This window comes from Manis pentadactyla, chromosome 2 (assembly GCF_030020395.1).
Source record: "Manis pentadactyla isolate mManPen7 chromosome 2, mManPen7.hap1, whole genome shotgun sequence".
Classification (NCBI taxonomy): domain Eukaryota; kingdom Metazoa; phylum Chordata; class Mammalia; order Pholidota; family Manidae; genus Manis; species Manis pentadactyla.
This window is the reverse complement of record NC_080020.1, coordinates 114130088-114154150: the sequence shown is the minus strand read 5'-3', so window position 1 is coordinate 114154150 and position 24063 is coordinate 114130088. Positions and strand designations below refer to the sequence as shown.

Here is a 24063-nt window from a genome sequence, read left to right as displayed (position 1 = left end):
TAAGACACACTCTGAAGCACCCTCTTTGGATGGACACACCCTCCATAGTGCTCCGGGCTGCTTCTGAGCTCCTCCCAACCTCTTGCAGTCTGGGGAGAATTAAGGTCAGAGATGTGCAGCTGGGAGCCTGGGGAAGGGCTGGCGGTGGGAGAGGTGGAATGAACAGGGCCCAGAGGATGTCAAGCTCTTGCAAAGGAGCCTGGCGTGCCGGTCAGAGTGGCGCTCTGTTCCACCCTGGGGAGGAGAGGCTGGGGAGACTGGGAGTCGTCACACTGGACAAGATCAAAGGGTTAAAGACCAGAAACCCAGTCAAAGCTCACAAAAGGAACTGTGGCACTTTCAGCAAAGCCTCAGCCAGGAATTGTACTTCTATGCTTAATTCTAATCTCCTCTTTTAGGGAGACGTTTTCTTCTGATTTATTTTATGAACAATGACTTCTGGATGTTATTTTCACCCTGAAACTGAGCTGCATTTCTGTTTCTCTTGGACGACCATGTAATTGCTTTCAAGTTTTGCCTGTGGTTTCACAGACACTGGCCTGAGAAGCAGCCTTTCCAATCAAACACTAGGCTGGGTAAAGGGTAGAGGAAAATGAGGAGCAGTTGCAGGGAAAGGCGATCAACCAGGGGGATAAGAGGCATGCTTGCAGATGAGCAGGGAGAGTAGATACCAACCCTAATGCTTTGGGATTTACTCTTGGGGCCTTGGCTCACCAGCTGGAATGACAGGTGGATCTGCTGCTACCACATCACCTGCTCTGCACTCTTTAATAAATGGAAAAAGGGATTTCAAGTTAGGCCACAGAATGGGGGCCTATTTGTTTAAAAAATATCAAATTTTATAAAGTAAAATTAGAGTAAATTAGAGACTAAGCTTCAAATCTTTAGTGCAATAATGTGGTCTGTAAGTATACATATAATAAAAAAAACCCAGCATCCAAATCCCCCTGGTGCTTTGCATGCTGTTCAGACTGCACAATGCTTTTCTAGACTTCTTTGACCACGTGAAGGGAAGGACTACTCACAATATTTGGTGATATCGTGTTCTCCCTGGTTTGTCTTTCATTCAGACAAATCTTATATGACATTTGGCATCAAGGGGAAGAACCTCAGAAAAGGGAGATTCAGAGAAGCTGGTCATCTGGCTGGGTTGATTCACCTGTTGCAATGTTCCCCAACACTTCTGGGCAGGGTCCTGTGGTACCAAAGCATTTTGACATCTCATGGCATCCTTTCTGCAGGTGCTCTCTCATGTTTACTCTGAACACTATAACTTCAGCCCATTTGCATGAAAAACAAAAGTTCTTGCTGGATTGAGGTAATTTAGAGTCGTGGTTCTCCATGGGGTGATTCCTGCCTTCCCCCTGCACAATCCCAGCCCCACTCACAATCAGAACATCTGGCAATGTCTGGAAATATATTTTATTATCACTATTAGGTGCAAATTTTGTCTTCCCTAGAACCTTAGGCAATGTCTAAAGACTGTTGGTTGTCACAAGTGGGGTGGGGTGGTATCCTACTGGCATTTAGTGTGTAGAGACCAGGGTTGCTGCCAAGATCCCAGGAATGCATAGGACAGCATCCACCACTGTGAATAATCTGCTCCAGAATGTCAACAGTGCTAAAGTTGAAAACCACTGCCCAGAGGGAAAACTCAGGCTTGGTTCTTGACATTGACATGGCATTTAGTCCTCAAAAAGCTTTCACTTTTTCAATGTTAGAAAACTAGTACACATGAGAGGATGGCCTCAGGAAGTCCTAGGATAATTTTGGTTAGAATTTTCTCTTACTAATGACCTAGTCAGTTTTATGTCTGCACGAATCCTTAACTTCTTCTGAAAGAGAGAAAGTGCACCCTAAGGGTTACACAGGTCAAGCTGGCGTCAGTGGGTCTAGGTCTCACTTTACTGTAGTATCTAAAGAGGCAAACCACAAGGCTTACTTTCTTCATTTGTAGCATGGAGCTGTAATACTTCACATGACCTGCTTCTCCACTGGGTTTGGCATCCTAGGGAGATGGAACAGGGGCACAGTATTTGAGTTGGCATGAAAGGGGAAAATGTGAGTTAAGTACTTTTATCTAATTCCAACTCCAAAATAGCAACAGGATATTATAAGTGGAGAGAGTCAACCAGCAGCTTGTGAGATTCAAGTCAGCAGGTTATACCTGGGGCTCAGCAGGCCATGGGGCTATGAAGTGATTTTCCTTGCCAGTGGTAGATGGGGAAGATCCAGAGCCTGCCACATAGGTGTCTTCCCCTTAGGTCTGTCAACAGGCTGGGAGGGAGGAGACATGCAGCGGTGACAATATTAGGGAGCTATGCGTGGCACAGAAAGCTATGGCAAGAATTATGTACAGCTAGCTGCTTGGAAACACAGAGAAAAACAAAATATTTCTTTTTCTGATTTTAAAAGTAACACAGTCATCGTTGAAAGTCTCTGAAGAATAAAGAAATGTAAGGAGAAAAAAAAATCCCATAATTGCACTACCAGGAGATAATCAGCTATTAATAGATTTTTTTTTTTTTTTTAGATAAACAGAAGGGTTTTCTGAGCAGGACAGGCTGGGGAGATGGAAAAAGGTCTTTGAAAAGAACAGTGGGAGACAATGTAGACATTGATTTGGAATTATTCCCTCCATGAGCCCAGATAGATGAATCTCTGACCTTGCCTAAATGAAATGGACAGTAGGACAGAGAGGTGATGTGACAGGTGGACATTTGATTAAGTTCCAGGGTTCATATGGAAAGCGTCCTTAGTCTATTTACCTCCGTGAATAAAAGAGTTCTTTAGCTGAAAGAGGAAGTGACTACTTTTAGTTTAAAGATGGTGAAATAGGTGATGACATTTCTGACTCACTTTCTAGCACATACCATGACTGAAATCTGTGCACTTCAGGTGTAGGCATAAGATAGCTCTAGTCTTTTGGAATTAGTTTTCTGGCAACTTTATTAAGAAGAAATTTCAAACTTATAGAAAAGTGGCAAACATAGCTAAAAAAAGAAAATCCCAAATACCCTTCACCCAGATACCCTAATGATTACTATTTGACCACATTTGATTATCATTCTTTCTTCGCTGTACACACAAGTGGTTATTTTTTCTGAATCATTTGAGAAGTTGCAGTCTTGATGCCTCTTAACCTCTAAATATTTCAGTATGTTTTCCTAGGAACAGGGCATTCCCTTACATAAACACAGTGTAATGATTAAAATCAGAAGATTAACATTGGTACGGCACTATTATCTCAGATCTTCCTCAAATTTTGCCGGTGATCCTAATGAGATTAGATTTTTATGAAATTTGGTCCCGGTGACCTTGAGTGAAATTCGCTGACAAATCCTGTCATAACCATGTCTGAATTTGGGAATTTCACCACTCCAACCTGAAGCCCATCTTTGATTCTATGCGTATGCACCAGCACTGGCAAAAGGATGGTTTTTGAAGTGGGAATGACTTTTGGTGAGGAAGAGGTTTTTGTTGTTCTGCTGGCTATGGGCTTACAGAGTTGGGCTATGCCCACCAGGATTCATGGTTCCCACCTGGTTCCCACCTGTTCCTTCCAATATATCTGGCTCTAGGTTTTGTGTAAGACATTTTAAAATCCAGGGACTGACTAGCTCAGGTCTGTGAGGCACGAGGTGACAATTGCTGGTAATATGGATCTGAGTTAGAGCAAAAATGATTTCCAGACTTGAGCATAAAAAAGCCCATATATGTCTCTAGTTACTTTTAAAAATTTGCTTTGCTATATGGACACCAATTCCTAACTTAGCACCCAATTCTGTCTTGCACATTCCACGCAAAAACAATCTAACTAGCGAAGCAGAACAAATCATGCTTTCAAATAATTCCTGTCTTGAAATCCAGAATCCTAAGGCTTATCCCTTGAGGAATTGGATGCTGAATATTCTCCCTGCTGACTCAACTGATGAAGGAGGAAGTGACAGGCAGGAAGCTGTGGACAGCCACCCATGGCTTCATGCCACTGAAATCTCTCTCACACAGTCCACTTTCTCAACATTACTGCTACTGGAATAAGGAATGGATGGACAGCCCAGACATTGTTTCCATAAAAGACAGTGAAGTGATGAGGACCACTTGAGCATAAAATAGCCGGCCCCAGGGCTTTTGGAAATAAGGAGTCTGGTGAAGCCAGAGTCTGTAACACAAGTGTCTGGCATAGCTTTCTCAGAAGCCACCATTTTTACTCCAGTGGGTGTAGCACTGCTGAATTTTTCATTTTTAAAACTCTGAATATTCTAAAATGCATTTTAGATTCTGGGAATCATTTCAGGACTGAAAGCCCTCTCTTTGATAATTTCCTAGCTCTGTCCAGAAGAATCCAGACTCTTCTTATGCTCTGGCAGGAAACCCCAGGGGGGTCAGCAGATGCTAGTGGAGGGTGCAGAGGGACTGAAGCACAGGAGGAGGGCTGCATGAGGGCGGAGAGTCTGAATGCCAAGCAGCAGCAGTGAGGGCTCTGGGCGGGAGGACGTAGAGGGTGTCATGGTGCTTTCACTCATTTCTGCGGTGCAGCAAAGGTTTACTGAGCCACAGGCCTTGCGCTCACGTGTGTCATTCATTCATCTGCTTATTCATTCAGCATTTGGTAAATGCCTGGCACACCATTTAGCCCTCGTCATTTTCTGCCCCCGCCTCCACACCCACTCTCGGGCCTCTCTGTGCCCTGTGGGGCTGACTCCTACGGCTCTTGCCCTCCAGCTGCAGGTTGGGCTCCACCCATGGGAGACAGAGGGTGAGAAGAGCGCACACTAGGGTAACTGCTACCTTCCCTCCCTCCCTCCTCATGCTTGGTTCCAGCAGTGGCTGTGTCCCTGCTACCACAGCTGCAGTTGGCAGCCCCTCTCCCATGGCCACAGCTGTCACTGGGTCCCACAAGATCTTTCCCTGCCATTCTCCTTTTTGCAGGGAGGGTGGTGGCCAATTCCCTTGTAAGTTCTTCCAACCCTGCCCACAGGTCTGTAAATGGTCTCTTTATCATATAATCTTACAAATCCTAACTGAGTGTGTCACCTTCTTCCTGTCTGACCTTGACTGATGCCACCCTCAAATATATGCTGAATTATTTTCTGATTACTCTGGACAGGCTGGAAAAATGTCATTTTGTACCTAGTTTCTCACACGAGGCTGCACCAATGCAGGGTGGGGAGGAACAGCTGAACAGTAGCTCTCGGGAAAAAAATATGAGGTTTAGTCCTTTATACACTTAACTTTCAATTATGTGGTCAAAGAACAGGTATCTAATTGAAAGTATGGTGTCCAGAACAAGGGAGGTGATAGTGCCTCCATTAGCTCCCACTTAGACTTCTAGGCTCAGTTTTGTGCTTCTCACTTGAAAAGGAGGCATATTAGTTGTCTTTTAGTGTTTCAAGGTCTGTTATATAGAGTAGAGATGAAAAACTTTTTCTTTAAGTGCCAAATAGTAAATGTTTTTTACTTTGCCGGCCATAAATTCTGTTGCAACTACTCTCTGTGCTATTGTATAAAAGCAGCCACAGACAACCTACAGATGAATAGACTGGGTTGTGCTTCAATTAACTTCATTTACAAAAATAAATCGTGGGCTGGATTTGGCCTGCAGGCTTTACTTTGCTGACCTCTGCTATGTCGGGGAAAAACATTTATTTGGGGGTGAGTCCAGAAGGCAGAAGTTGTACCAATGTGTAGAAATCATTGAGGGGTAGATTAGTGATAATTGTAAGGGAGAGCTTTCTAAAGGTGATTACCATTTCCAAACAGAATGAGCTGTTGCATGAGGCAGGGGGTTGCTCATTATAAGGGTTCAAAAAAGACGCTGAGTAATTTTTTTAGAATAATTTCAAAGAACTTTTCTAGAATAACTTTCTGCAAAGCATAGAGAGTGAATGTAGGAAGTAACAATGCCTCATATTTATACATACTCAGCACGGCACTGCATTCATAGTAAATTTTTTGGATTTTATGTTCCTAGAGGAAAGAGACTGTGTCACCTATCTTTGTATCTCGCCCACTCCTGAATTCCTAGTATAGTATTTTAAACATGGTGAGTGTGACCAATACATGCTTTGTCAACGTGGCTCTTTAAAATTTTGCTGACAGATTAAACTAATTTGTCTTTAGTACAGTCATTATTACTAGTCATATTAAATTAGCTCAATAATCTCTAATAAGCTTCAACATCTAAGGTTTTCACTGAAAAGAATACACATAACAGTTAACATGAGCTTCAAAAATAGGTCAGATACTGTTCTAAGATATTTACATGCATTATTTGATTTCTCCCCCAAAACCTATGAGGTAAATACTATTATCTTTCCCATTTTATTGATGAAGAAACCGACATTCAGAGAGGTCTTATATCTGGGAAGTGACATAATCAAAACTTGAACAGGGATCTCTTTGGTGCCAAAGGCTGTGGTCCACCTACAACTCGATCCTGCTTCTCATTCATTTATTCATTAATTCATTCACTACTCTGTGAACCCTGGTTGCCTGAGATTTGCTAAGCACTATTTCAGGTTCTGAGGATAGAACTGTGAATATAAACAAATCATATCCATGCTCTGAAGGAACTTACTTTCTGGGTAGGGCATGGTGGGGGTAGTTATACCATTAAAAAAATATGAAGACATTAGTGGTAATTCACCAGAAGACAGAGTTTCAAAAGATAAAAGGTGTTTCTTGTACATCCCAGAAGTTCAGCTATAATCTTTACTGGTCAATTTAGCAAAGCTCTTCCTGTTTCCTGACATTGGCCCAAGTTGAGTCTTTAGTCTTGACAAATTGTCAGATACAATCAGGAGATTCAGAAGGAAACTTCAAGCATTCTGGCAATTGATACAGATCACATATGGCAATTTGTAGATATGTGCGTGAAGCCCTCAAAGTGAAAACAGTCCAATAAATCACACAGAACTTGCTCTTCCTGGGCAGGTCCAGTCTGAGCACCATCAAACTGGCAGATCAGAAGCAAAACACAGAAAGGAGTGGAGAGAGCCAGCTCAGTTAACACAAAAATAAAGAAGGAAAAATAACCCTTTTTCCCTTTCCTGAAACAGAAATATGAAGAGCCTTAGTCTATCTTCCAGCCCCACATATAAAAAATTATTATTTATAAGAAATACTACAATATAGATATTATGGGACCATCTACAAGGCAGAGGCAAAAACATCAACTCGGACCAAGGGAATGGGCCTCGTTTAGGAGAAATAGAACTACCAGGTGCCTACAAGTGGAGGAAACCAAGGGGAGATTCCAAAACTTCACGATTGAGATCGAAAGAGAAGGAGCAAGAGTACTAAGGGTCAAATAGGGTAAAACCAAATACACTGTCAGATCCAACAAGCAAGTCCTGCCTGGGAATGGGAGACAGCCCAAAGGTCAGGGGCTGAGCAAACACAAGCCCAGAGGAGGAAGTGAAAGCACCCAGGACTTTGAGTCTTTTTGGGTGCCAGAGACAAGGGGTGGGAGTGGATGACCTAGTTAAAGGCACAGGATAGGAACTGACAACTAGTTGTAATATTTTTGCAATTTCAGAATTCCTTTCATTAGGAGATCACAAAGTGATTTTTCAGATTAGTGAGTCATTATACATTAGCATAATCTTATTTAGATAAATGGCTAGAAAACAGAGAAAGATAATAATTGGTTAACATTTACAGACTGCCAGACACTGCTTTTAAGCACTTCAATGCATTGTCCCATTTAATCTTCACAATTACATTTTGAGAACCAAGCTCCTTAATAGAGACCTAATTAAAAAATGATGAAAAACATAAGTGACATTTGGAGGGAAACTATAAAATATTATCAGAAACAAGTACTAGTTATTCATTCATTTATTCATTTGTTTACTTATGTACTTCTTTGGCCACTAGTTACTGAGAACCTAATATGTCTTGGGTACTCTTTAGGGTCTATGCAGAGATGATTTTATTGATTTCAATAGAGGGGCAGTGGAAGGAGTAAGGGATTATGAGTCAGAAAATCTGGGTTCAGTTTCTAGCTCTGCTTCTAACTTGTCCTGTGGTCTTTGGGCAAGTCACTTTTCTCTATTTAATGTCCTAGTGTAAGACAAGGAGCTAGGGCTACATGATGCTCGGGGTTTCTTAGAACTGAACATTATTCAATAGCTCCATAGTACACTGCAATTTATGATTATTCGCTTATATTCTATCATTACACTCTCCCTGATGCCCACCAGTTAAATAATATTTATTAGGAAGCCTTTGCTGTGGAAATTTGCCTAGGTTCAAATCAAGTTTCTCTGCTCTTACCATTAGAACCCTCTGCCTTCTGTGTGTGAGTTTATGTTTAATTTCCAGAAGAATCATAAGAGAACTGGGAGCTGATATCAGAGGAAAAGGAAGAAGATGAGAGGGATAGAAGACACGGAAAAGTTGTAAGTAGGAAAGAAGATGTGCCAACTTCCAGGGGCTTTGTGTGCTGTTTCTGAAACCACAGGGCTGCTATGGTCATTGGGAAAGCGTGAAGGCTTAAGAAAAGTCCTCCAACTGGAGGAAATTACATGGAAGCAGATTCGAGTTTAATGCAAGGGTGGTGAAGTGCCTCACTGGACATTTTCTTTGCCCGTTTCGGGGTAGAACTACAATGGGTGGGTGGGTCATGTTATAAGGAAGAAGGCCTGGAATCAAGAAGAAGAAGAACTTTTTAATGATTATTATGCCCCAGGGATGAAATGTGCTGCTCTGCTAAGAGATAAGCTCCTCCTCCCTGTGGATGCTTCAGCAGAGACCCTAGGGGGTTAGCAACTGGATCAGGTCTGGAAGCTCAGTCATTTCTGAAATGCTATGATTCTTGGAGCCTGGAGGCTTAGAAATTAAGCTATAGTCTATAATCCCTACTCTAGAGTTTAGATATTCCTGTGATCATCTGCTGGGAAAAGTCAAGGCCCTTTTCCAGCTACTGATATTCCGGCCAGATTCCTCAATTTATTTCTTTTCCAAGAGGTTCCTTGTATGGAAGCTTGGCAGCATATACACCCTGACCTCCTGGTCTTGGCATATTTGACCTCCCATTCTTGACAAATCTTCAAGATGGGAACTTCTCTGGAGGCCAGAGTTGAAACCAAAGCTGGACTGACACACTGAAACTCTGGTCCTACTAGTCAATAGATGAATAGGGTTAGCCTTGCATTTTCCAGTACTTTTATTTCCCAAAGAGTTTTCCACCTGCTGGCTTTAGCTTTATCAGGAGCATATAGGTCAGTTGGTATTCTTTGAGGGTAGTAACTTGAACAAGAGTTTATGGAAGTGTTTTGTAACAGTGAATCACAGTGAAAGGTTGTAAATTTTATGACAGTTATAACTTGGTGAAGGTCACAGTATAGTGGAGCTGTATCTAAAGCACGTTACTTCAAATCCTTTTGGGCATGAGACTAAAGTAAATAGAGAGTATTACTGATAATTGAAAAAGAACCGAAGCCTTGATCTCCTTGATTGACCAGCAGAGAAGGGTAGAGTTTAGACCTTAATTTTATAAGCACTACAATGCCAAATGAAAACAGTTAGAAGCAGAATGGCTGTTCTAATCCACTAAATAGACATGTAATGACATGAGTGAATCTGCACAAATTGGCCAAAGGTCATCTTGAAGCTTTAGAGGTGGACATGGCCATCAGCAGTGAACCTGAACAAAAGGGCTTTCTGTTTATTTTAGCTCAGGCACCACCTCAGTGTCAGTCCAATTTCCTGGTGAAGCTTGTAGCATCTACAAGCTGGGTTTGCACTCCTAATTGAAAGGGCAATGAAAACCTCTATGTAAGGAAAAGACATTGTCCAGAATTCTCAAGGAATTGGTTTAAAAAAATAATCCTCAATTTATTGCAATATTAGGAGCATTCTTAAAGTGTAAACTTTGACCTGATCTCTAAACCCCTGTGAGGGGCTTATGAAAAGGTTCTTTATGCATTTGTAGTCACTAATACCATAAGTGGGGAAAGAACACACTATTTTAATTAAAGTAGAAGATTGTTATGATTATGGTACTCTGACCAAGAACACTTTTTCACTTAGAAATACAAAAGAAAGAATATTTCCTGGTTTTAGTATCCAAGGTTTAGGATTACTTAGGATCAGTAGCCAAAAGTGTTCCTACTTTACACTATTTAATCAGGGAAACTGTTGAGCGGGGAATGTTAGGAGTAAAACCTGTTTATTTTTTCTGTTACTTCAGCCAGTTGGTGACCATCTCAATGCTATTTATCTCTGGCCCTCACACTGTTTTCTCTCTTCCTCTTGGGAAACACAGCTAATGACCCTTGTGGAGCAGTAAATAACTAGTGTGTGTCAGTGCCGACACTTCTGTTTTTCAATGTAGTTGTTTCTTTGACTATCAAATGTTGCCTTTTTTTATGGGTAGTTGAACTGGCCCAATGATAAGACATGCTTCTGTTCACCCTTTTGTCCCCAAGACTAATTTGAAAGTGCTGTTGGTGGGTGAGTGGTAATGGTAACTGACACACCTTAAACCATGAAGCTGAGAATGGAAATATCAACATAGGCACAACAGACTAACTCCCTAGCTGAAGGAAATGGGTCAAGTACCATCTTCAGCTTGAGAATGCCATGTGCTGTTTCTTTTAGTCTCCAAAAACCAGGGTGTCTGGCTCCCCATAGCAACTAGCCATGATGATTTGCTTTACTTTGAGGTTCTTAAAGCCCCATATTTGTTCCAACAGCTTCATCCCAGGCCCTTGGTTCGGTTTTGGCTTCATGGGTTTTGGTGACATCATTTCCCTAAGTGGTCCAGTTGTATCATTCATTCATTTTTACTGAAATAAATTTGTGTGTGTTATTATGGCTCTATCCTAGTTTACAGCATATTGGCTAGCATGACTCATTGCTTGTAGATAGTATGATCCATTTGATGTGTATAGGATTTTGAACCAAAGGGATATAAATATGACTTGTACCAGTTTCTTGCCATATGATCTTAAGGAAGACATAGAAGCTTCTCAAATCTCAATTTCTTTATCTGCAAACTGCAATACCTTTAGCTACCTCTTTGGATTCACAATATTGAGGATGCACAGTATCCAGGGCATAGCAAGTAATTAATAGATGCTAATGATATTAACAGTAAACAGTGATTGTGTATCTGTTATATGCCAGGAATTATGGGACTCTTCAAAGCATTTCTAGAAAATAAGAACTATTGCTGTCTTCCCTTTGCTGATGAGAACAGGAGAGATAGGTTAAATAGGTGCCCAACATGCCAGTGCCAGGATTTTAGAGCCTCAGTCTGGCCACTGCTCTCCATGTGAGAATGGGAAACAAGGGTTTTGCCACTTTGAGTAAGAATTGCCTGAACATGGAGCTCAGAGTAACTTCTAAAACTTAAACTGTCTCTGCTCCCTATCTCCCCTCTTTTCCATGCCTCCTCATTCATATCTGAGCCACAAGCAAGGGAAGACAGAAACGGACACAACAATAGGAAGTGCAGCTGGCAGACCCAGGTAGGCCAGCCATGGAGCTGGGCCTCAAACCCAGCTATGAACTTTTTAGCTGAACACACAAAGGCAAGTGTGTATATTCTGTGTGCACATCATTGAAAAGATCTCATACTTTCTGAAGTTATATTATTAGAAGGCAGGAGTGGACACTCTTAAATTCAGATCCACTCTAAGATAATTGGAAAACACAAATGCAAATATCATGACCATATCACACTACTATATTCAGGTCATCTTGCAAACATCCACTTTCTACAAACTTAAATGACATCGTTTCTGCTGTCAATGCTAAATTCCCTTACATCCAAGATATTAAGATCAGGAACTGTTTTATGAACTCATACCTATAGCTAAAAAAGTGTCCATCTCAAATTACAGTGATCATGAAAATTCACTCCTTTAATTAAAATATCTTGGGTTGTCTATCAACTGATGAATGGATAAACAAAATGTGGTATATCTTTGCAATGGAATAGTACTAGGCAATAAATAGGAAAGAAGTACTGAAACATGTCACAAATGGACAAACCTCAAAAATATGTCTTCAGTGAAAAAAGCCAGTCACAGAAGACCACATATAGTGTGATTCTATTTATATGAATTGTCCAGGAAAGAAAATCCACAGAGACAGAAAGGAGTTTAATGGTTGCCAGAGGTGGTGAGGTGGGAGTAAAGGGAATGGGGAGTGGCTGCTCATGTGTACTAAGTTCCTTCTTGGGCCAATGAAATGTTTTAAGATTAGAGCATGATGATGTTTCCACAACTCTGTAAATATACTAAAAACTGCTGAGTCATGCACTTTAAATAGGCAAACTGTACAGTATGTAAATTAAAAAGAGATGTTAGTGTGTTATTTCCCCTACCTACTTGCAAATTTGATAATAGATATTCTTTCATGTTCAGCCGCCCTCATTATTAGCAACAATCCTTTTGAATAAACAGGAATGAACATAAAAGTATTTATCCCACACCCCCTCTCGCACCCCCCTCCACACCTGACAAGCACTCCAGAAGCCTTGATAATTAATCCTGCCCTCAATTTTAATATGTCTATCAAATATTTGACAGCTGGGAAGTCAGAGTCCCAGAGATTATTGGCTCTCCATTCATTAAGTACAACTTTCAGGTCAAACGTTCAAATCTGCCTCCATCTCTGCCTCCTCCCGTGTTTTCCTTCATTTCCAAAACTTCACTGCTAAGGACCCTGTGTTCCAAATTAAAGCTGACACAAAACACAGAACAAGACCTCTGTGGCTCCAGATTGCAAAGGGAACCAGGACCAATTATTAATCAATACAAAGTATTATAGACAGAAACTGGTAGAAAAAAATAAAAGATGGTATCTCATTCTCTCCTTTCCAGGTGATGGCAGTGGAAATGTATACAGCTTTGATTTCAGTAAGTGTGCACCAAAACAGAGTTGGACCACAGCTGGATGCCATCTGAGAGAGCTCAGAAAAATCATGATTGTCCTTTAGGCATTGAGGGGAAAAAGTTCTTATCTTGGTGTTCCTACTTTGCTCCCATTGTTGCACAAGCAAACTAAGTCCATGACAAAATCATATCCTTTCCAATAGAAATCCCAATCTGGTTTCTAAATCTTGAGGATCTTGTTCTCCAGCCAGCTTTCCTGCATGCCTGAGGGAGCTGCCAGGGGATGGGGCCCCATGGAGATGTACAGTGCTGACAGAGTCCTTATTCTACATTTCCTGCCTCTGGTACAACAAGGTTAGGGAGGAGCTACACAAATGTCAATGAATCAACCATGGCAAATGTGCTGTTGGACCTCAACTGGTTTTAAGATAGGAGGAGGCCCTGAAATCTGGAAAGATTCCAGTGTCTTAGCTAAATCTACTCCCTCTATCAGGCAGAGATCATTATATAAGTCTTGATTAGTTTATCCACTGTTAATGTCATTTTCCCCTTTGACTTCTATTTCCCCTCTCTTCCCTTTTCTTCCTCTTCCCTCTACCTCCCATCCTCTGCCAGTGGCTGAGTAGTTTAACTCCTTTCCCCTTACCTGCCCCGGAGGGCAGGGCAAGAACAGAGCAGCAGTGAGAGAGTAGGCACAGGGCTTTCTTTCTGCAAACATGATTTCACTGTTCCCCCTGCTCCCAGAGGACCTGATTCTCAACCAGGCAGACAGAGAAAAGAACTTGTGGCATCGGGAAATCTGCCCAGAATCCAAGAAGCCCAGTAACTTACCCAGGGCATCGGACAGCCAGGCAAGGTTTGGATGTTTACTTCCGAATGTAGAGGGTGAAGGCACAGATTGATCTAGATTGTGGTGCCCGGTATCATTTGTTCCTGGACTTAAACATCCTCTATGATTAGTCTGTGCAGCTCTGATGAACACTAAGCTGTCTGCTGATTACCCTGGGAAAGCTACCACTGCCCCACCCCACATTGCAAAAAAAAAAAAAGAGATAACTTGCTTGTGACGGTGGGTTTGCTTGGGTTTGTTTTTGTTTTATAGCTCACGTGTAACAGAATCAAACGGGCTAGATTCAAAGGAGCTGTGCTCAGGAAAGCAGAATGAATGCTCGGCACCGGAGAGGAACCGAGGCGGGTAAGGCCAGTGCAGCAAGGGCAAGAGAGCAGGAGTGAGTCATATGGCCTGAGCAGCCCTGGGCCCCATCAGCTTGCAGCCACTCTACTGTCACTGAACCAGCAGCATGCAACCACCTGGGTTCCAAGGAGCATGTCCCACAGGATGGCACATGTGTTTCTGAGGGGTTGGCACTGGCCACAGAGCTAGGGCGGTGCTCACCATCCTTCTTGCCAAAAATCACTTTGCAGACAGAAGTGTATTTTTAGCACTACAAGTGTATAAAGTCAGGAGCCACAACACAGGACACAAGGGAAACCTTCTCACAAGGTGGCTTGTTTGGATGGTATTATAAGTTGAATCATGTTCCCCCAAAAGAGATATTAAAGTCTTCCAGTCCCTCAGAATGTGACCTTTTTTGGAAATAGGGTCATTGGAGACATAATTGGTTATGATGAAGTCGTACTGGTAAGGTGGGCCTTTACCCATTATGACTTGTGTCCTTATAAGAGAGAGAGAGGAGACACACGGGGAGGACAGGTGCCGACAGAGCAGAGGCCTGAGGGATAGAGGCCAAGGAAGCCAAGGAAGCTGAGGATCGCTGGCCACCGGCAGAAGCTAGGGAGAGGTGAGGAAGGGGTCCACCCAGAGTCTGAGAGGGAGCATGGCTCTGTTGAAACCTTGATTCCAGACTTCGAGCTTTCAGAACTGTGAAAAAATAAATATATGTTGTCTGAAGCTGTCCAGTGGTGGTACTTGTTATGGAAGCCCTAAGAAACTGATGCAGACGGTTGGCGTCTGAGTGAGCGGGTGTGCTTATATAAACACCTTTTCTGTGACCAGTTCCTACTTCTTTTATGAACCAATTTATAATTTGATAGTATTTTTTAATCAAGTAGAAATAGTGGGACTATATAGGAGTTGGCCAGCCAGACGAATGTGACACAGCCCATTCCCTACTCCAATGTGGCATCTATGCCCCTGCTGGAGGGAAAGTTGGTCATGTTCTGTAAGAAGCCAGTGATGCTAAAACAGTTCATTGTTATGACATCTTACTACTTTTTATTTAAAGGAGGGCTCTAACCACTAGAAAGAGCTTTAAGAATGATTAAAGAGACTGGATCCTGGACAGAGGCAAAAGCCCTCCAGGACAAATGGTGCTAAAAGCATATGTATATTTTGGGTACTTCCCCGGCAGGCGTGGGAGGAGGTGTGGGAGGGACAGTCGTAGAACCTCACCCGTCAGTCCTAATTCTGGCTTTGATGTTGCCATTAGTAGGTGTCCCAGCAAAGTCACTAGGACCTCTCAGGACTTCCATTTTCTTTAGGAGAATTTGCTTCCAGTGTACCAATGTACCCATGTAACACAGAAGAAGGAAAAGGTAAAAACAGTAAATTAATTCAACCTCCCAGATCTTCAGGAAAAACCTTGGGTGGCATCTCAAGCATCTAGCTTCTTGGCTCTGTGCCCAAAACATCAAGATCATCAATATCTCTCTGGGCTCCTGATTCCTTTTTCTAGAAGAGAGATTCCATATTCAGAAAGATTGACAGTCCAAAAGGTATCTTGTGAGATCTGGGCATGTTACTGGATATGTTATTTTATTTATTTAGTTTTTAAAAAGCAAATCCCAGACAGCATGTTATTTTACCTGTACCCATTTCAGTACATATACCTGGCAATCATGACTACAATCTTATGTAACCATGGTGCTATTTTCATATTTAATAGGATTAATAATAACTCCTTGGTATGATCTAATATGGATCTGATCATATTTTTGCAACTCAAAATGGGAAACAAATTGGTGAATTTGTCTGTAAATTCTTGAGTTGAAAGGAACCTCAGATAGTAAACTTCTATTAACATGCACTCCAGACAGAATGTTACATGTCCTGTTTTAAAATATCATAGGGTGTTTATGTATAAAGAAGGACTTTGGTGATCACCTGTCTCCTTACTTGACAGATGGGAACACTGAGGCCCTGAGAAGTCAGGCAACTAGAGACCAAGGTTGGATTGTTACCCATTCTTCTGATCCCCATCCCAGAGCAGACTGACTCTTTAGGAATGAAGGTGCCACAGGCTTTCTTAGTAGTCAAATCTATTATTTAATTCTGAAGTTTTTATCTCTTTCTCACTAAACTCCCAATTAATAGCATTTTAAGCTTGTTTCCTCTGTGGAAATAGAGACAACTAGCCAGGGTTTTCTTTCTACTATCTGTCATGCCTTTGAAGACCCTTTTTAAGTGTTCAAGCTGTGTGCTTTTCCTATGAGACTGAGTTGCCCTGAGTCTGATCCCTTTCTCACAGGGCTTGCTTTCTCTCCTCCAAGGTGGTACACCAGTGGGTGAGAAGCTTGGACTAGCAAAGGATGCAGCCGCTTGGAGCATGAAAAGGTCTCCCTCAAATGACCTCTCATTCTCGCCAAGTGGTCATGAGAATATGCCATCAAAACAGAAGGCTCTCAGAAACAGGCCCTATAGTCCTGTCAGCTATGTTTAATGAAAAAACAAACAACAGAATTCTTCACATATGAAGATGGAGAAAAAATCAGGATACTGAGACAGAGTTGGTATTGGGTGAGTCTTTGAGATGTTCCCTGAGATGCGGGCTTGTTGTTTGAAGTGTTCTGATGGCTCTTTTGCCCTTGGATTATTATCCCAAGTTCTGGTGGCATGGAGACCTCATTGACCTCTATTGACTCTGGAGAGCAAGTTGGTGAATAATTTGGAAAACCTTCAGGGTCCAAAGTTGTGTCTGGATAAATTAAAACACCAAGTTATGAAGTTAAAGATTAAACTAACAATAAGAAAATCAGTTGACAAATCATTTTGACTTCAGGAAGCCAAAGTATTAGTCTGACTGCTATTTTGACTAAAGTAAACAGCTACCCAGCTGGGTGCCCTCTGGCAATAAAGTTTGAGAATGGTTGTCTTAAGGTATTTCTTGGGGCTGGTAGGATGCATCCCAGTCACTTAAATCATCTATCTAACATTGGGTTGAGGAACATTTTTTCTTTCCTTGCATCAAGGCTATATAAATAAAGTATAATTTTATGTGCATTAGAGTTGTGTTATTTTTCCTTAGAGAATTCTATTCTTGCTTTCAGAATTAGGAAGAAAATACTTCTTTAGTATTCTGTCAGAAAAACAAAATGATTCTCTCCTAGTGAAATCAGCTAAGGGAAAAGTCAAAGGAGGAGAGTGGGACAGAGAGAAGAACACATAGATTGGATGAATGGCACAAAGGACAAATCAAATATCTCAGAGTTACCTTTGGTCCTGGTCCCTTGACTTTCTAGCTGCCTTGTTCGACAAGCTTCTTGACTGAGTTTTTATGTGGATTGGCTTCTGATGAGGAAGGAGGAGGGTAAAGGCCGCAAGAGGGAGAGACATAACCACCTCACTTTTGCTGATCCATTTGATTTTATGACTCCATTTCTGCTTCAGCATCTCTGCTTATTCTGTCTTGATTATGCTGCCACTTGAGCCTCTGTCCTTCTTCCTTATTCCTGGATGGCCTTTTCCACTTGACTCCACAAACCTTCACGACAGGCTTCTGAATCTCCCCCTGTTGTCCCTGCAGCACCCTGCATTGTGTTTACAAATGACTCCCTGCTCCTGTCTCTACTATGGACTGGCCCACTCCTACCAAGTCCATGTCAGTATATTCTTTACAGGGCTTCTCAACATTCAGTGTGTATCAGAATCTCATGGAAGGCTTGTTAAAAACAGATTGCTAAACTCTAGCCCTGGAGTATCAGATTCCTAGGTTTGGGAGGGGCCTGAGATTTTATACTTCTAATAAACTCCTAAGTGGTCCTGAAACTGCTGTTCAAAGTCTACACTCTGAGAACTACTGCCTTACAGGAAAATAAAAAAGCACCAACTTAAAACTCTTTCTTGAGCTCTTATGGCAAAGGCAGATGGTAGAAGGAGATAGACTGAAAAGAAAAAGTGTCATCACATCAATGACTGTAGATAGGGAAACATTCTGAGATGCCCTAAAATTACGTGACATAAGGGCCAGACAGTGGGAGAGAGAGAGACAAGGGAAGGTAGTCAATAGCTGTGGGCTGTGGCTAACCAAAAACTCCACATTCCTGGATGAAGTCATTTCAATAGTTAAATAGAAGGTTCTCAGGACCACTGCACTCCCTTGACCAGTGTCTGACCACCATTGACAACCAATCCACAAACCTTCTCTGTGGATTAACCACCTATCTCTGGACTGTCCCATTGCACTTCGACCCACCTTGCTTATCTGTAGCCAATGTGAATTCAGGGAACTTTCTTTCCTTGAGGCCCCTTATAAGTGTCCCCTGTTTTTTGAGCCTGGTGGGACAAGTTGTTTCTTTTCATTGGCTTGGCTCCTGGTGAAGCAGAAACTTCCTGCCCCAGGACTCAGCCTTTAGAGATGCTCAATAAACCCTTTTATTTCAGAGATCTCTCAGTCTCAGAAATTTTTAATTTGTCACTGAGAATCAGTGATGTTCAGTACCCTGCAATTTCTGATGCAGGACACTAGCAAAGAGTTACTGAGGGTGTGAACTTAATGTGAGGCATACTTAACATTCTATTTTTTAATCCTCAGTGACTCGGTGATAACATTAGATATTATTGTCCTCATTTTACTCATAAAGAAAAAGGAATTTGGAGGTTACTGATTGGTCTAAAGATCACACAAGTTTTAAGGGACTGAGCTGTAATTTGAACCCAGGTCTGTTTAAACAAAGCCTGAACTTCCTTACTTTCAAGCCTTTTAAAAAGCAGCATAACGCTCTTTTCTTTATGGAAATTCTATATGGGATCTCAAAATATAAAATAGATAAGAGTATCTGAAAGAGAATAAGAAAGAGCATGTGACCAGTCCCATCCATTTGGCCCCCATTTGTACCTTGTGGTGCCTCTGGAGGCACCTGTATGGAGGTCTAGGACTCCTAGAAATCCAGTAAGAAAACCATGGTCTTATACAATTTTGTCTTCTCATTGGCTCATATACTTCAAAACAATCTCCTTTAGCTTTAACTAGGATACAGTTATTTGACTCATCTACACATTTGAGTGCATACCATGAAAGGCTATTCTCTGACTTCAAAGAAGTGTACAATCACTAAATAACAAGGGGAGAAAAGAAAAGAGACATGGAAACAATTACTGTAATGTGTCAGATCTTTTATGGAAGAACACAGTTCCTTTTTAGTGGGAGCCAATCAGCTGGAAACATTTTGAAATATTAAAGTATTAAAATATTAATATGTTTTATCCCATTTTAAAGGCTAAAATAGCCATTTATACTCGTGCCCATGCACACAGACATATATTTAAATATGTTGTTGGAGATTACTTTATTTTGATATATCAGAGATGCTATCAATTTTTTTATTTGCTACCATTGTTTTATTTACTGCCAAGAAAAAAAAATTCTTCCAATTAAACCGTGATATACCAAAAGTTAAAATATGTATCCCAATTTCAAAAGTAATAAAATGTGTTTAAAAAGGTTCATTTTAGACTTGAATATGTGTGGTATAAGGAAAAGAACCTATCATGTTTTAATAATAAAGTTGGGAACGTAAAAATAAAATAACTTCCCTAGAGGGCCACAGACAAAATTATATACCTCAAATGTTAAAAGGGGCCAAAGTAAGAGGTCAAAGTAATGAAACAAAGTGCCCATTATATTCTAACCTTTATTCCATCAAAGAATACTTTGCATCAGAGAGGTGTTGTATTGGAAATGATGACTCAAAGATAAATCCTGCCAAAGCCAATTTGGACATTGGGCATTACAGATCTTCCTCAACTTACTATGGGGTTATGTCCCCATAAACCCATGGAAAATTGAAAATATCATTAAGTCGAAAATGCCTTTAATACACATAGTCTACCCAACATCATAGCTCTGCCTAACCCTCCTTAAACATGCTAAGAACATTTATATTAGCCTACAGTTGGGCAAAATCATCTAACACAAAACCCATTTTATAACAATGTGTTAAATATCTCATGTAATTTATTAAATACTGCATTGAAAGTGAAAAACCGTATGATTGTATGTGTGTCAGTTGTTGACTCTAGTGACTGAGTGGCTGACTGGGAGCTGTCGCTGCCCAGCATCAAGAGAGTGTAAGGCTAGCCAGGTGAAAAAAACTCCAAATTCAAAATCTGAAGATAGTTTCTACTGAATGTGTATTGCTTTTGTACCATCATAAAGTCAAAAAATGGTAAAGGGACCATCTGTACATACATATGTTTTTCTTCATATCCCATTAATTCTCCAAATAATTGTAGATGGACTTGAATTGCATTTCAAGAAACACATACAATGGAGAATAAACTGGAGAGTTAGAGCAAATGAGAAAAATGTAGTAGAAAGTGAAATACCATCTAAAAATGAGTAAAGCAGAGAAAATAAAAACACTTGAGAAAATTTAATTGGTGAAAAGTAAACCATGAACATTAAAATTTTAACTTATTTTTAAAGAATGGGGATTGATATATGAATTTTTGAGTTAATATCAAGTTTATAAGAAAATTAAATCAAGTAAGATGCTCCATCCCAACCTCTGAGCAATATGGATGGATACTCAAGAGTTGAGTGAAAGAAAAAATTACACTATTCAGTTTATTACAGGCTGGAAGACCCAGATGCAACTCTTTAAATAACTGATTTTACTTTATTCTTTACACTAACAGTGTGGGGGTAGCTCTTTATTCATTCTTATCAACCTTATAAATGAAGAGAAAGGTCTTCTGAATCTCTATTATGCCTGAAACTTTTCATTTCAGGCAACATTTCTTTTTCCTTTTTTTAAGCCTATAATAATCCTTTTGAGTAGTGGTAAGAGATTTGAATAACTTTCAAAGCCCATATCCATCTGCCAGTTTATAGTCAATAGTACTGTGGCATTTAGGATTATACAGTCACCATTCATAGGAGTCATTCATTCTTGAAGAAACAGAATAGGTAATAACTTAGACACTTCTTTGCCTTGTTTCATCCTTGGATTATAATATGAATAATTCAACTCTTTTCAACAAAAGTGAACACTTACTGTATGTAAATGTCACTTTCCTGGGGAATAGAAAGAATATATGCAAAGTATGATCTTATCCTTGATGGACTTAGGCTTTATTTCATGGTGGGATGAGGGACAATAACTATACGCAGTGACTATAGTGCCAATCAGAAAAATGTGAGGGCTGCCATTCAGCTGGCATTACTGCTACAGCTGGCTGGCATCTGTTCTGGTTGGTAAGTAGCTATGCCAGACTCACTTTAAAGTATTTTAAATTTTGTATCTGAATAACCTTCAGCAAATGGTGCAAGCTATCAAATATCCCTTCTCCATTTCTTCCTTACCAACACAGCCCTCATTTTGTTTAGTGCATCAGTGTACCCAACCAAAGAAAAGAGCATTTCCCAGCCTCCCCTCCTCCTAAGGGTGGCCACGTGATGCAGTTCTGACCAATAAGACTTAAGCACATGCCACTAAGAACTTCTAGGAAAGCTCTTTCAAAGAAATCTGATTAAGCTAGCCCTTTGAGTCTTCCCCTTTTTGGTAGCCCTTCTTGCCCCGAGTTCAGAACTGAAGCTGTAGATGGGGCAGCTGACTTGGGGATTCTGGATGGCTAAGAAAAAAGACTGAAGGGGGCTGGGTCCCTGATGCCATTGTTTGGCTACTGTATCAACCGTGAACTGTCTACTTCTGAACTCCTTAGTACTTAATAAAAAGAGAACTCCTAATTGGCTTTAGTTCCTGGTCATTCAGATTTGGGGTGTGACACACCATGTAACACAGTTCTAACAGGTATACCATCCAAAGATCGACCAGAATTGGGAAATTTCATATGCGGCAAGCCGACTGGGAAAACATGAAAAGGACAGGATTTTAAAAGGTAGAATTTTAGAGGTGGAAGAAAACATGAAAATTATTTTGTTCAATATCCTTATGAAGATGAAGAGACTGAGGCTGAGCAAAGTCCAGTTGTTTGTTCCAAATCTCTCATTTGGTTACTTACAAAATGAGGCTGGACCAATTCTCTTGCTATCTTGAAACACAGTAACATCCATGAGAAATTACAGAATGTGTGTTAATTTGAATGAAAGAGTACCACTTTCAGGTGTGTGTAGAAATGTATACTGAGAAGCCGTAATAATTCAACAAGGATGCAGGTGATGAAACAGATGTCATCCTTGACCTATTAATTTCCAATCCTCTCCCACCTTACTTTCCAAGTCTGATGAGTTTTACCTTCTAAATCTACCTTTTATTGAGCCTTCCTTGACTATGGCCTCCCCTGTCATCTCCTAGTTGGGTGCCATGACTCTGGACGATTCTATCATCCTGCACTGTGTTCATTATAACACTCATTACACAATATGCTCACTTATTGGGCTCTGTCCCTGCCAATCCATGAGGGCAGGGGTCATGACCACCCATGTGGTTAGGTGCTGTTTACACACTGTGCTTTCTCAATAACTCTTCAGAGCCCATACTCAGACTTGGAAAAAATGGCAATTCTCTCATGTTTAGTCTTTTCACTGGGTGTGTATTTAAGTGCAGCCAATATGTGGAAGCTTCTATCAACCTGTGGGAAATCTCTTCAGAAGTATATAGGCTGGCAAAAAAAAGCTTTAGAAACAGGCTATCCAATGTAACTTCAAGTAAGATGCTCCATCCCAACCTCTGAGCAATATGGATGGATAGAGATTGGCCCATACGTTTTCACAGGTAGGATGGCTAGGAGCCTAGGTTGAACAGAATATTCCACAATTTGGGGTTTATGAAATAAATTTTCAAGTGGGTTTACATGTGGTTTTATGGAGTATATCTGGGATTTTAGTGGAAATCACCATGCAGTCCAGGGAGATGATGCTGAAGTTACATTGGATAGTCAGGAAATGGGGAGAAAAAGAAGGGTGGTGTTGGCAGCCAAAAAGACCTGGGAAATTAGGAAGTCCATTTAATAGTGAGCACACATGGGTGATTAAATAACCAGTCTGGATTTCTAGTGTGGGTAGGGCCATTACTGGAAGCATGGGTTATTTACCCAATGCTCTCAGTGAAGTTTGAGAGGAAATTACTTGGAAGCCTTCTTTACATTCTGAATGCTAAGCAAGGAATAGCTGTAAACTTTAGCTACAAAGCAAGGTCTAAGTTCTTTGGAGCAAGATGTTTGTCTACTTGTGCCAATTAGGAAAAGATAGACAGTTGTAAGCAATGGGGTCTGTTACGGGTATGAAGCTGCAGAATGTGAAAGCATAAAGTCAGTTTAGATTAGTGTTTACCATGTAGGTTGTCTGGTTTTGAATCTTCATGCTGCCACTTACTTGCTGGGCAACACCAAGTAAGTTACTTAGCTTTTCTGTGTCTCAGTTTTCTCATCAGTAAGCTGGAGAGATAATAGTACCCACTGCATAGGTCCACTGTGAGTAGTGAGTGTAATGTAATTCCCATAAAGTGCTTGAAAGAATGCCTGGGACATAATCCCAGTCAATAAATGTCAACTATCATCACTACAGAATTTCTGCAAACTGTTGGTTTGACCTCACAGGGCTAAAGAAAAGATAATAAAAAAGATAACAAATGTAATAATTATCCCAATTGATGATTTAGGTGAGGGACTGGTAAGCTGTTCCTGTAAAGAGGCAGATAGTGTTTCCAGCTTTGCGGTATGTAGGGCCTTTGTTGCAACTGTAAAGGTATGCTGTTGTGCAAAACAGCGGTAGACATGATGCAAAAGAACAGACGTGGCTGTGTCCCCAAAACACTTTATTTATAAAACCTAGACTAGAATTTTATTTACGAAAACAGATGGCAGTTGGGATTAGCCAAGCACTGGCTTAGACAATTGCACTGCTTTTTTCCAAGCAGAACAATCTTTTGGATAGAATAGGTAGATATTCTGTTTTCTGCCTGAAATTCATCTGTTCCCCTATTTGCAAGATTGGTTCTACCTTATCACTTTATGTAATGTACCTTTTTTACACACACACATGTACACACACACACACACACACCCTTGGTT

At 40.8% G+C, this 24063-nt stretch overlaps 1 protein-coding gene across 5 annotated transcripts in view; it reads right to left on the bottom strand.

Annotated features, from left to right (window-relative positions):
* The window catches only part of PRLR (prolactin receptor), a 133505-nt gene that overhangs the window by 31284 nt on the left and 78158 nt on the right, over positions 1-24063 (bottom strand). Inside the window, exon 1 of one of the 5 annotated variants that reach the window (XM_036884904.2) lies at positions 13683-13831. The exons of the other annotated variants lie outside the window; for them this stretch is intronic. The gene's annotated coding sequence lies outside the window, so the exon portion shown is untranslated. Of the gene's footprint in view, positions 1-13682; positions 13832-24063 lie in introns of those variants that run through there. 5 annotated transcript variants of the gene reach the window in all.